The sequence below is a fragment of the Delphinus delphis genome, chromosome 5 (assembly GCF_949987515.2).
Source record: "Delphinus delphis chromosome 5, mDelDel1.2, whole genome shotgun sequence".
In the NCBI taxonomy this organism is placed as follows: Eukaryota; Metazoa; Chordata; class Mammalia; order Artiodactyla; family Delphinidae; genus Delphinus; species Delphinus delphis.
In genome coordinates, this window is record NC_082687.1 from 116,357,973 (window position 1) to 116,373,491 (window position 15,519).

The 15,519-nt window shown below is 34.1% G+C and overlaps 1 long non-coding RNA gene across 1 annotated transcript in view; it reads right to left on the reverse strand.

Moving 5' to 3' along the window:
- The window catches only part of LOC132425577 (uncharacterized), a 60,282-nt gene extending 45,789 nt beyond the window's left edge, over positions 1–14,493 (reverse strand). Inside the window, exon 1 of the long non-coding RNA XR_009519460.1 lies at positions 14,136–14,493. This is a non-coding gene — a long non-coding RNA (uncharacterized lncRNA). The remainder of the gene's footprint in view (positions 1–14,135) is intronic.
- Between the last annotated feature and the right edge of the window lie 1,026 nt (positions 14,494–15,519).

Sequence of the window (15,519 nt, forward strand, 5' to 3'; positions counted from 1 at the left end):
TGCTGAGTTACACATGTATTATTTTCTATGCAATTTTTTTGAAAACAGTACTTTGGAGAAATTTGCCATAGGCATTCAAAATTAATGTTGTCATTAATAAACACAGTTGACCCTTGAACAACGCAGAAGTTAGGGGTATCCACCCACATGCAGTAGAAAAGCAACATATAACTTTACAGTCAGCCCCCATACGGTAGTTCTACATCCATGGATCCAACCAGCCACAGATAATGTAGTACCATAGTACGTATTTATTGAAAAAAAATCCATGTATAAGCAGATCCTTGCAGCTCAAATGCATTGTACAAGGGTCAACTGTACTGAAATCTTTAGAGTCTGTGCTTACTGTTTTGATTCTGTGTCAAAAGCAGTATCAAACTATAGCACAATATTTAGACATTATCTTTCTTTAAAAATGGGAACACATCTTTCTCAGATGCTCTCAGATGTTAATTGATAGCAATGTACTTAAACATTTGATTTTCTTCAATAAGTAGTGTGTATGAATAAGTTATATTATTTAAGAACAAGGGTAAATTAAGTGAAATAACTTCATTAAAACAATACCAAAGGTTTGAAAAGTTTCTATTTTTTTAATATTCCTTAAAATATTTTTTGTAATTACTCCATTTTTTCTATTTCTAGAAGCACATAACTAACCCTGTATATTATACTTCCAGATGTTCATGATCAAACTGCATGTCTTTAATTTAGTTAAATACACATTAGCTTTTGCTTATTGTTGTCAAAGTAAAACAACCAAATAGATGAAGGAGAAACTGATAATAACCTGCAAGCTATCATCCTAGCAAATCTAGTGTCTTCATTTATTTTTACCTATTTGGTTACGATAAAGAATTGCACTTTGTTTTTAAAATTGGTATTTCTAAACGTATGTTCAACTTATGTAAAAATGACTGGAGATTAGTATTTATACTACACATTATTCTTTAACAATATGACATTTAAATATAAATAAATATCGCACATAATCAGTGTTGAAACAATGTCACTTCTAGGAAATTCACATTCAAAGTAATGTGAACTTCTTCAAAGAGTGCCTAAAATATGTCAATGTTATTTAATAAAGATATTCATTTGTTCATAAAATATATATTATTATGTCAACTATGTGCCAAGCACTATACGATGCACTGGTGATTCAAAGGAAATGGAGCCAAGCCCAGGGCTCATATTCCATGGAGGAAATAAAAAGAAGAATGTCCTCCCAGAGAAGAGGTTGTCTAAAATGAGCTTTTAAGAGGTGAGTGAGCAGGAAAGAGCTTCTAGACAAAGGAAGCAACAAAACGTGACTCCTGAAGTAGTATCTCACAGTTATTTCAGAGATGCCATAGAAGGAGGATTTGAATGAGTTTTAGGTGAGAAGGTTGGAAATCATGGGTGGAAAACTGATCAAGAGACTTACATGCTTCGCTAAAGAGTTTGAACCTTATCTTATATACAAAAACCAGAATTGCACTGAAGGTTTTTAGCAAGAATTTAATTTATGATACTCTGGAGTTTTCTAGGATCAAGAAAAGAATAAAGACTTATCTATATGGATAAATAAGTATCATTTTAAGATACTTATCTTTTTTAAACTTTTTATTTAATATTGGAGTACAGTTGATTAACAATGTTGTGATAGTTCCAGGTATACAGCAAAGTGATTCAGTTATACATACGCATGTATCTATTATTTTCCCATTTAGGTTGTTACGTAATATTGAGCAGAGATCCCTGTGCTATACAGTAGGTCCTTCTTGATTATCCATTTTAAATATGGCAGTGCATACATGTCAATCCCCAAATCTATAACTAGCCCTTCCCCCATGGTAACCATAAATTCATTCTCTAAATGTTTGATTCTGTTTCTGTTTTGTAAATAAGTTCATTTGTATCATTTCTTTTTAGATTCCACATATAAGTGATATCACACAATATTTCTCTTTCTCTGTCTGACTTACTTACCTCAGTATGACAATCTCTAGGTCTGCCCATGTTGCTGCAAGTGGTATTATTTCATTCTTTTTAATGGCTGAGTAATATTCCATTGTATATATGTACTACATCTTCTTTATCCATTCCTCTGTCGACGGACATTTAGGTTGCTTCCATGTCTAAGGTATTTATCTTTATAAGTAAACCAATGATTTGTCTTATACAAAGAAACTCACAGTTAATTCTAATTCCTCCTGTATTTCTTAAGTATTTATTTAATATAAACTGACATGTAAAGGCACCTGTCTTTAAAATTATGGTAGGTAGCATTCCCAAGTCATTCCCACTTCAACTGCCTTTTCATAAACATCATTATCAGAAATCCAAATTGTACCAAAAGAAAATGCAGAACTTTGTAATTTTCTAGCCACCTTCCCCTTCACTTTAAAGATTTGGAAACTGAGACCCAAGGGGAATACAGGAAGGGGAATCAAGATGGTGGAGTAAGAGGATGTGGAGTTCACCTCCCCCTCCAAACACACCAAAAATACATCTACATGTGGAACAAGTCTCACTGAAAACTAACTGGAAACTGGCAGAAGAACTCCTATACTACCAAGGCTACAAGAAAGATTCCCATATAATTGGGTAGGATGAGAAGAAAAACATGGGGTCAGGACCTGTGTCCCTGGGAGGGGACTAAGAGGAAAAGGGAGACCACACAGGCAGACACTTGCCCTAGGTTGAATCACAGACTGGGCATCCCAGTCCTGACATCCTACACAGAGGAGACAAACTCATTTGGTTGCTTGTAGAACCACTAGGACAGATATAACGGCTGGAGAAACCTAGACTCCACTTGTGAAGAGTGTGCAAGTGCTGGCTTGCCACCAGGCAGGGTGTAGAGAGGTCTGCCCTAGTAGGTGTCACTTCACCATGCTCCCCAATCTGAGCTGAGTGAACAAGCAAGCCCCACTCACTCCACGCCACAGCTTGGCACTGGATCTGGGGCAGACAGGTCCTGGGAAAAGACTCAATCTAGGGATGCAGATGTGGCACAGGGGCCTGGGGAGTGGTCCTGGTGGGGCAGAGATGGTCACTGTTGTACTTACTCAAACAGCACCACAGAACCAACCCAGACTTCCGATGGCAGTCCAGCCCCTTGAACCTTTGCAAACAACATGCTACGAACCACAGCCCCAAGTGAGCCAATGCTCCAGCCCCGCCCAATACATGCCATAACCTTGAACTAGAACTAGGACAAGCACAACAGGAGAAAAGATGTGACCTTGGGCTGTATCTGAGCAGATCTGCAGTTGCCTACACATGCAGCATATCAGACCTCTGTAAGCACACGAGCCCCCACTTACTACAGCACTCCACTCCTTTGAGGCACAGACCTCAGTGCAGGGAGAAGGAAAAAAACATACTTAAAGGGAACAGAGCTGCCTGAGCCTAACCTTCAGGACACCCACTCCAGCAACTTAGGAGCAGACTCCCAAAAGTAGTAAGAATCTATAAGAAAGGGAAAATCCCAACAGGAAAGTCAAATATAGAGTAAGGACAGAGGATCACTTAAACAAGCCAATATGTAATTGAAGAACAAACCAAAAATTGTAAAAGTAACTATAACTACAATAAACAGCAAAGGGATATGTATGAAGATGTAAAACATGAGGGGAGTAAAAAATGTAGATCTTTTAGAATGTGTTTGCACTTAAATAATTACCAGTTAGAGCAAGTAGATATAAATATGGGTCAACATATATGAACCCCGTGGTAACCACAAATCAAAAACCTACAATATATACACAAAAACCAAAAAGAAGAGAACTCAAAAATACTACAAAGGAAAATCATCAAACCACAATAGGAAAAAAAGAAGAAATGAACAAAAAAGAACTACAAAAACAACTGAAAAACAAGTATAAAATGCCAACAAGTACATACCTATCAATAACTCCTTTAAATATCAATGGACTAAGAGCTCTGATCAAAAAACATAGGGTGGCTGATTGGATTAAAAACAAGACCCTTCAATATGCTGCCTACAAGAGACCCAATTCAGGATGAAAGACACACACAGACTGAAAGTGAGGGGATGGAAAAATTTATTTCATGCAAATGGAACCAACAAGAAAGCAGGGGGTAAAAATACTCATATCAGACAAAATAGACTTTAAAATAAAGAGTATAATAAAAGACAAAGAAGGGCATTATACAAGGATAAAGGAATCAATACAAGAAGAGGATATTACACTGGTTAATATATATGCATCCAATACAGGAGCAACTAGGTATATAAAGCAAATACTAACAAATATAAAGGGAAAAATTGACAATAATACAATAATAAGAATAGTATGGGACTTTAACACCTCACTGATATCAATGAAAAATCATCCAGAGAGAAAATCAATAGGGCGGCAGAGGTCCTAAATGACACAAAACACCAGTTGGACATAATTGATGTCTACAGGACATTACATCTAAAAAAAGCAAAATACACATTCTTTTCAAGTATGCATGGAACCTTCTCCAGGATAGATGACATACTAGGTCACAAAAAGTCCTCAGCAGATTTAGGAGAACAGAAATTATATCAAGAATCTTTTCTGACCACAATTGTATGAAACTAGAAATCAACTATAGAAAGAAAAACAGGAAAAGAATAAACACGTTGAGACTAAACAGCATACTAAATACTAAAAAACCAGTGGGTAAATTGTAAAATCAAAGAGGAAATCAGAAAATACTTCAAGACAAACAAAAAAGGAAAACACAACTTTCTAAAGTCTAGGGGATGCAGAAGAAACAGTTCTAAAAGGGAAGTTCATAGTGATAAAGGCCTTCATAAGGAAACAAGAATGATCTAAAATAAACAACCTAACCTACCACCTAAAAGAAATAGAAAAGGGATAATTAAAGCCCAAAATCAGCAGAAGGAAAAAAATAATACAGAACAGAGAGGAAATAAATAGAGGTCAAAAAACAATAAAAAAAGATCAATGAAATCAAGAGTTGGTTTTTTGAAAAGACAGACAAAATAGCTAAACCTTTAGCCAGGCTCATCAAGAAGAAAAGAAAAAGGACCCAAATAAACAAAATAAGAAATGAAAGAGGAGAAATAACAACCAATACCAAAGAGATACAAAAATCATAAGAGAATACTATGCAGAAGTTATATGCCAACAAATTGGAAAGCCTAGAAGAAATAGACAAATTTCTGTAAACATAGCCTGCCAAGATTGGATCAAGATGAAACAGAATTTGAACAGACTGATCACTAGAAGTGAAACTGAATCTGTAATTAAAATATTCCAGGCAAACAAAATCCAGGACCAGAGTCACAGGGAAATTCTACCAAACATATAAAGAAGAACTTATACCTATCCTTCTCAAACTATTTGAAAAAACTGAAGAGGAGGGAACACTCCCAAATTCATTCTATGAGCCCACCATTACCCTGATACCAAAACCAAAGACACTACAAAAAAAAGAAAATTACAGGCCAATGTATCTGATGATTATAGATGCAAAAATCCTCAACAAAATATTAGCAAACTGGTTCCAACAATACATAAAGACGATCATGCACCATGATCAAGTTGGATTTATTCCAGGGTCACAAAGATGGTTCAACATATGCACATCAGTAAATGTGATAGACCACATTAACAAAAGGAAAGACAAAAAAACATGATCATCCCAATAGATGCAGAAAAAGCACTTGGCAGAATTCAACATCCATTCATGATGAAAAACTCTCATTGAAGTGAATATAGAGGGAACATATCTCAACACAATTAAGGCAATTTACTACAAACCCACAGCCAACATCATACACAACGGTGAAAAGCTGAAAGCCTTCCCACAAAATTCAGAAAAAAGACAGGGATGCCCACTCTCACTGCTTCTATTTCAAAAGGTATTGGAAGTCCTAGGCACAGCAATCAGACAAGAAAAAGAAATAAAAGGTATCCAAGTTGGAAGGGAAGAGGTAAAACTGTCAATATTTGCAGATGACATGATACTCTATATAGAGGACCCTAAAGTCTCCACCCCAAAACTATTAGAGCTATAAATGAATTCAGCAAGACTGCCGTATACAAGACTAATATACAGAAATCTGATGCATTTCTATTCACTAATAATGAAATCCCAGGAAGAGAAATTTTTTAAATTCTGTTTAAAATAGCAACAAAAAATAAAATACATGTGAATAAACTTAACCAAGGTGGTGAAACACATATAGTCTGAAAACTATAAAGCACTGATGAAGGAAATTGAACATGATTCAAAGAAATGGAAAACTATCCTATGCTCTTGGATTGGAAGAATTTATATTGTTAAAATGGCCTTACTACCCAAAGCAATCTACAGATTTAGTATAATCCCCATCAAAATATCCATGACATTTTTCACAGATCCAGAAAAAGTAATCCTAAAATTTATATGGAACCACAAAAGACCCCAGAGTGTCAAAGCAATCTTGAGAAAAAGAGAACAAAGCTGGAGGTATAACCCTCTCAGACTTCAGACTATACTACATAGCTACAGTAATCAAAACAACACGGTACTGGCAACAACAAAGGAGGCAAGATATACAATAGAGAAAAGACAGTCTCTCTAACAAGGGGTGCTGGGAAAACTGGACAGCCACATGTAAAACAATAAGATTAGAAGATTCCCTCACATCAAATACAAAAATAAACTCAAAATGTTTTAATGGCTTAAATGTAAGACATGACACCATAAAATTCCAAGAAGAGAACAAAGGCAGAACACTCTTTGACATAAATCATAGCAATATTTTCTTGGATCAAACCCTTAAGGCATAAGAAATAAAAGTTAAAATAACCAAATGTGAACTAATTAAATTTAAAATCTTTTGCACAGCAAAGGAAACCATCAATAAAATTAAAAGACAACCTACAGACTGGGAAAAGTATCTGCAAATGATATGTCCAACAAGGGATTAATATCCAAAATATACAAAGAGCTCATACAACTCAATATCAAAATAACTATCGAATCAGAAAAATAAATAGAAGACTTGAATAGATGTTATTAAAGAAGACATGCATATGGCTAATAGGCACACAAAAAGATGTTCAACATCACTAACTATTAGAGAAGTGCAAATTGAAACCACAATGTAGTATCACATCACACCTGTCAGAATGGCATCAAAAAGTCTATAAATAACAAACATTGGAGAGGATGTGGAGAAAATAGAACCCTCATACACTGCTGGTGTGAATGTAAATTGTTGCAGCCACTATGGAAAATAGTATGGAGATTCCTCAGAAAACTAAAAATAGAACTACCATATCACCCAGCAATTCTACTCCTGGGCACATATCCAGAAAAAAAAAAAAAAACAACTAATGTTTTGAAAACATGCTCCCCCACATTCATACCTGTACTATTCAATAGCCAAGACATGGAAGCAACCCAAGTGCCCATCAACAGATGATTGAATTAATAACATGTGGTATATATATACAATGGAACATTACTCAGCCATAAAAAAAGAATGAAATACTGCCATTTGCAGCAATGCGTATGAACCTAGAGAACATTATGCTTAGTGAAATAGCCAAAGAAAGAAAGACAAATACTACATGTTACCACTTATATATGGAATCTAAAAACTAATACAAATGAATGTATGTGCAAAACTGAAACAGGCTCACAGATATAGAAAACAAACTTGTGGTGACCAAAGGGGAGAGGAAAGGGGGAAGGGACAAATTAGGGGTATGGGATTAACAGATACAAACTAGTATGTATATGTGTGTGTGTGTGTGTGTGTGTGTGTATGTGTGTGTGTGTGTGGGCATATATATATATATATATATATATATATATATATATATATATATATATATATATGCCCACACACACAACACACATAATAGGTAAGCAACAAAGATTTACTGTACAGCACAGAAAATTATACTCATTACCTTGTAATAACCTATAATGAAATATAGTCTGCAAAAATACTGAATCACTATGTTGTACATCTGAAACTAATTAGTATTTTTAATCAATTATACTTTAATTTTTAAAATAAACAAATAAAGGAGATCAACCTTGGGGGAAAAAAAGAAGACAATTTCCCCAAGTCATATATTTCAATATTTCTGTCAAGAATTCAAGATTTCCTAAAATGGCAGAATTTTATTTTGTGTAAATTGTGCTTCACTAAGCCTGACCTTCCCAAAATGAACACTATGTTATGAGCATACATAGACCTAGGAAAAAATATTAGACAAAACTTTACAGATATAAATGATGAGTAGGCTAAGTAATTTGTTTAATGTTCTGATTTCATTTTGATCTTTTCATATGTACCATTCTCACAAAAACTCAGTCAAGTAGTGAGAGAAAATAACATTATCTCATTTTTTCATGTAAGGATAACTGAAATTCAGAAGGATTAAAACTCTTGCCTTATATAACACAGGCAACCTTAAACCCTGGTCTTTTAAATTTATTTTAGGGCACTTTCAAGCACATCTTCTGTCCCCTGTCACTCTCCCCACCCTTCCCATACATACCAGCAAAACATAGCAAAAAGTTCCATTTCTAAAAACTGGTAAACCACACAAATTAAACTAAGCAGACCAGACACATCTACCTACAAACCCTCTAATTCTTTGTTTGTTTTTAATTTATAAAAATGAGGATAACATATCCCCCTCATAGGGATTTGTCTGATGAGGGGGAAATGAGATTATATACATGCTACACCTAGGCAATGACTATCACACAGTAGACCCTTATGAAGCATTAGCCCCATTCTGCACTTGTTATATCCTTATATTAGTCTACACCCAAGCTTCTCAATTGGGCTATCCTTATGGGTAGGAGATGGTTTACCAGATGATGTACAATGACCCTTCTGGGAGGTTCAATTTTACTCACATTTTGGAGGAATACTAAATAACATAAATGATTAGTAATTTTACCTTTTTAAAAATATACTCAGACAAACGAGCAAATAAAAATAAGGCTCATAAATTTTTAGAATTTCAAAGAAATTTTATTCTTTTTGTTTGTTCGTTTTTTTTGCGGTACGCGGGCCTCTCACTGTTGTGGCCTCTCCCGTTGCGGAGCACAGGCTCCGGACGCGCAGGCTCAGCGGCCATGGCTCGTGGGCCTGGCCGCTCCGCAGCATGCGGGATCTTCCCGGACCGGGGCACGAACCCGTGTCCCCTGCATCAGCAGGCGGACTCTCAACCACTGCGCCACCAGGGAAGCCCAAGAAATTTTATTCTTATAGTTTACTTTGCGCAGTGCTCGTATTTGCTTTATTACATTGTGATTGGCATTTTGGTGGAAAGGTGTGAGAAGCAAGCAAGAGGAAAAAAAAATTTAATATATATAACCACTTTGGGAAAGTTTTTAGCAGTACCTACTAAATCTGCACATATGTCTGTCCTAAGACCTACCAATTCCATTCCTCTGTATATACCTAGCAGAAATGTGCACCAAAAACCATGCAATAAAATGTTTATAGCAGTACTCTTTTCTATATCTCCAAACTTGAAACTATTCAAAATGTCCACAAGAGCAGAACTGATAAATTGTGGTTTTTCACAAGGAATACACAGAAATGAGAATCAATGATCTAAAATGCTATATAGCCCAGGGATGAATCTCATAAACTTGACATTAAATGACAATGGCGAGAACAAGTGTACACACAGTATGACTTAACTTACGTAAATATCAAAAAAACAAGCAAAACTACTCTATACCAATAGAATTCAGGATAAGATTACCATTGGGGAAGGGAAGTAATCTGAAGAGGGCACAAGGGTGCTATTGAGTATGTATAATACTCTGTTTCTTGATCTATTGCTAGTGACGTGGGGACACTGACAAAATTCCTTGAATTGCATTTATAATAAGTGCATTTTTCTACATGTATATTATAGTTTAACAGGGATTTTTCAAAAATACAGGGAAATATAGAGGATCTACCATAAAATTTCACAGATTATTTTCCCATTATGTTTAGAGATTGTCACTGAAGACATTCCTGCTTTTTATGGAGATGGATAAGCAACCTTATTAAAATGGGAACTTCCAATTCTAAAAATATGGATATTTACTCCCTATCAGATTCTAAATTTCTACACTAAAAGTATAAATGTATTTGAAATGATTTTTAAATATCTGTGTAAAATCTAAAACTTTGTATGTTAAGTTAATAGTATTTTGGTGTTTATTTTATAAAAGGAACCATGTTATATGCTTACATCAGTGATAAAAAATTTTACAAAAACATATATTTAATAAATTTATAAAGGTGTATTTTAAGAACTCTGCCTCCTGCCTTTTTGTTTATATGCCATCTTTTTCCACCACACTAGAAAGTACTTAAAGGCAGGAGCTGTGTCTCATTTATTTTGCTATTTCTACTATCTAGCATAGTTTGTAGTACATAGTAGGTTCCTGATGTATGTTTCTAAATAAAATAATAACATGGTAATAAATTAGTTAAGATGTGGGGAAGATAATTTGTTTCCTTTTTTTTTTTAAATCACATCCTGGTCCATCTTTCCCAATTGACATGCCATAAGGGTACTTAAACATCCCTATAGAAAAGGTCTCAATGTAAGGAACAGAGGCCTTTTACTAACATCCAACACCAGCTGGACAGCTAAATAAGAGAACCATAATGAAGCTATATCCACCAACCCCAGTCAATAATTCAGGTCAACACATGCAAGCCATTACCCTGACTGAAACCAAATGAGAGATCCAAGCTAGAACCCCTTAGGTAAGCCACTCTGAATTCCTGACCTACAAAAAAATGAGATACTAACCATTTTTGTTCTAAAACACTGTTTAAGGCAATTTGTTACACATCAATAGATAACAAGTACATCAAATTTTGTTGATTATGAATAAAGCTGCTACAAAAATTAGTCTTAGTGTGGACATATGTTTTCATTTCTCTCTCAGGTAAATATCTAGGAGTTGGATCTCTGGGTTGTATGATTTATGTACATGATGGTACAGTATTGCATATCCACCAGCAACATGATAGACTCAATGAACCTGCAACTTTTCAGCTCTGGGTATTCTAAGTTGTTGTTTGAATTTTTGTTTTGTTTGTTTGAGTTATTCTAATGGGTGTTTAATGGTAACTCACTGTAGTTTAATGTGCACTTCCCTAATGATTAATAATGGTGAGCATCTTTTTTATGTGCTTATTTGCCTGCCATTTTTCATCTTTGGTTCAGTGTCTGTACAAGTCTTTTGGTGACTTTTTTAATGGATTAACTGCTTTCTAATTATTGAGTTTTGAGAGTTATTGCTATATGCCAAATACAAGTCTTATTGGAAACATGTTTATAAATATTTTCTCCCAGCCTCTATGTGATCTTTTCATTTTGTTAAATATTTTTGAACAGTTTTTAATTTTGATGCAGCAAAATGTATCATTTTTTTCTTTTATGATTCATTCTTTTTGTGTCCTAAGGAAACCTTGTCTAAGCCAAGGAATTTCTTCTGTTTTCTTCAAGAAATTTTAGAATTATAGGTTTTACATTTAGGTCCATTATAATTTCCATATAAATTCTAAAATCAGATTGATAATACCAACAAAAACATCTGCTTGGATTTTGATTGGAATTTCTGTAACTCAACAGATAAATTTGCAACAAAAAATCTTAATAATATTGCTTCTTCTGATCTATAAACATGGGATATCTCTTCATCTATTTAGTTCTTTTTAAGTTTATCTTAGAAATGTTTTATAGTTTTGGATATACAAGTCTGGTATATCTGTTGTTAAAGTAGTTCATGTTTTTGATGTGATTGTAAATTTTTTTTTCAATTTCCACTTATTTTAGTATTTAAAAATAGATTATTTTTATATACTAATGTTATACCCTGAGATGTGTTAAACTCCCTTATCGTTTCAAGTATATATTTTTTCTTGTTTTATTACAATACCTAGACTCATTAGTACAAATGAAGCTGTGAGGGCAGTTATCATTGACTAATTAACAAAGTTAGGAAACTACTAAATATAATGTTGTCTGTGGGTGTTTTTTTAAATCTCTGTTATCAGGTTGAAGAAGTTCTACACACATAAATCTGACAACTTAAATGGATTGCACCAATTCCTTAAAAATCATAAACTGCCAAATCTCACCAAGATGAAATACATAACCTGAACAGAATTATAATTGTTAAAGAAATTAAACTCACAATTAAAAACCTTCTCAAAAAACAAATCTCCAGGCTACGAGAGTTTCAATAGAGAATTTCATCAAACAATAAAGAATAACCTTGGCCAATTCTAAACCATTTCTTCCTGAAAATAAAAGGGAACACATTTCAACTCATTTTATGGAATGAGTATTTCCTTGGTACTAAAAAAAAAAGAAAAAGTTAAAAGACAGTACAAAAAGAAGGAAAAAAACAAAACTAGAGACTAGATATAAAACTCCTTAAAAATATTATCAAATCAAATAAAATCTAGCAATAAAGTATGTTTTTGACTGGGAATGCAAGGGTAGTGATATATCCAAAAATTAGGTTATATAATCCACTATATTAACAACATATAAAGGTACACTACATGATCATATCAAATGATGCAGAAAAAGTAGTTTATAAAATCCACACCCATTCATGATAACTCTCAGTGAACTACAAATAAAAGGGAAATTTCTAAATCTGATACAAAAGGCGTCTTCCAAAAACTACATGTAACATTTGCCAAAAACATGGATTCATAACTCATATGATAACCAAAATAAATACCAAGTGACTCAAAGATTAAATGAAAAAGAAATATACGTACAAGCATTAGAACAAAACAAAGGTAAATACATTATGATGCCAAATCCAGAAACACTGACATGAGAGTAATATTATGACTTTTTTTAAGTCATTGCAAGAAACATCATAAGTGATTTAAAATACAAATGAAAGAATTTGAAAAGGAATAGATACATGTATATGTATAACTGAATCACTTTGCTGTACACTTGAAACTAACACAACATTGTTAATCAACTGTGCTCCAATACAAAATAAGTTAAAAAAAAAAGAAAAGAAAGAAAAAATAATAAATGAAATAAAATACAAATGACAATGTAGGAGATAATATCTCCTTAAACATATGGAATATCCAATGCTTTATTCATAAAAGAAATGTGAATGAAAATGATATTGTGATGTCATTCCTTGCCTGACAGTGGTAGAAATTTAAATAATTGACAACTCACTATGTTGGCAAGGCAAACAGAAAATACATTGGAGGGGAATTTGGCAATAGCCAAAATGACATTTGCATTTGAACAAGCAATATAACTTATAGAATCTTTCTAGGAATCCTTCTAGGAATTTATCTAGAAGACATATGCACCTCTTAAAATACAGTACTCCAAGTGCATGAATTTCATCACCAATAGCAAAACATTAGAAACAAGCAAAATGCCCAACCATAGAAGACAATAAATTATGGTACATCTCTATGAAAGAGTACTGTGCATCCAGAAAAACGATGAATAACATCTATATAAACTGATATGTAGTGGTTACCCAGATAGGTTGTTAAGTGAACAAAAGTCATGATCTTTAAAATACTTTAACAAAGAAATAAGCAAACAACAACTGAGTAAAGCAAAAGTGGTAAAATCTTCATTATTTTAGCATTTCTATTTCTATCCTATTCTTGCTTCATTAAGTATTTTTGACATTTCTCATGCTAAAAAAATTAAAACCTAGGAATTTAAAAATCATATACAATAGTTTTATTCACTCTGAAAGTTTCCTTCTATTTACATATGATTAGATCTACAATTTCAAGCAAAGAAATCATAAGTCTTTAGCTACCCACTTTTCCTTCCCTAAGGTTTCAAATGGAAAAGAAACACTTGAAAGATGTATAATTTGATATCTAAGCAGGGTTTAATAGTTTTCAATATAGGTTGGCAGAGAATTATTCAATTGAAAAAGCAGGTTTTACCATCCTTTCACCCATGAGAATCTCTAGAGACCACCAGGTATGACTCTAGCAAGAGCATAGGACTGAGAGCAGCCACCCTAAGGAATGACAACATTTGCTCTGCAGTTCTCTTTAGAAAAAAATTCAATGACTTCACTTTGGCAAAAGGCATCTCATTTTAAAAGCATGGCTAGATAATGGGACTTACCAAATTTAATTCTCCTCATGGAAAAGAAAATGTAAATGCTCAACATCAAACATTGGGGAAAAGATTTGCCTGTCAAGGAAAAAAAAAGAAAAAAAATAAGACCTCCATCCCCAAGTTAAGTAAAACCTATGACTTTGGTGTATTTTTATAAACATAGAGTGTACTACTTAGAACTTAGGCATTGAGAAAAATGGAAAAAATATCTTGAAACTTACTATTTAAAAAGGAAAAGTCCAAAATTTTTTTAAAAAATTAAAAACTATACAGGAAAAGTCCTCTGAATTTTTGAAAACTAGAGTTTATTTTTCTTTTAGTACCATGACCCAAGAGAGTAATTTCAAATGTTTCCCTTACACTGAAATCGTGCTTCATGGCTCCTCTCAACAAGTTCCTGACAGATTTCCTACATTTTCCCTCAGGCATTAAATATGCTCTTTAACATTTAAACTTTGACTTGTCTTGCTTCATCCTACAAAAGCTGTGATTCTATTGGATTGGAGGGATTATAGAGGGAAGTATTCCACAAGTCCTTTTTAGTTTATCAGAAACAACCATCATAGATCTTATGACCTTTCTGGCATTTCTAAGTGGAGAGTATCACAAACTTAAGTCCTTCGGACACGAGCCTATCCTGCCCACCCACCCCCCACCCTCCGCCCTGTGCCTTCCTCATGGCCTCACTATGCACTCTCATCACACCCTGGACTTCTATTTAGTTGGCTGTCTATAGCATTAGATTATGAACCTCTTAAGGACGGGTAATCTGTCTTATTTTTTCATGATCTATACCAGCCACAGGTACTTAACAAATATTTTAAATATCAATACATAAATAAATGTATTGGAACCTTAAGTAAGTGGCTGATAGAAACATTCCTCCTACATCTACAGGGCTTGGTGTTTCTCTTGGCAACTGCTCCTGCCCTCGGATAGCCGCAGAGCACACCACAGCCAGGAGCCACCACTAACCCCTGCCCTTCTCCCCTTTTGCCATTCAGGCAAGCCTGTTTTAGCAGGATTCATGGAAAAAGGTGGAAACAAAAGGGGGACACATTTGCTCCTAAAACCTCCCCTTTAGCTCTGCTCCCAGTGCAGCCAGTGGTTGTGTCATTAGCAGTTTCCTTCTATTGGATTCCTTATCTCCTATTCTTTTCCACTTAACACAAAAAGGAAATTTATTTTTTTTTACTGTGAAATGGAGTTGAATATTACTACCTGTCAGTAAAACTGTTTGTGAAGCAAAATTTGAGGCAGTATTCACACAGTAATAAGCATCCCGAATAGCTATAAACTCCTTAAAAAAGCAATTTGGGAGCTAACTATAATAGTAATAATTAACATTTATTGAGTACTTAATATGCGCCAGATATTTGGTTAGGCAGTT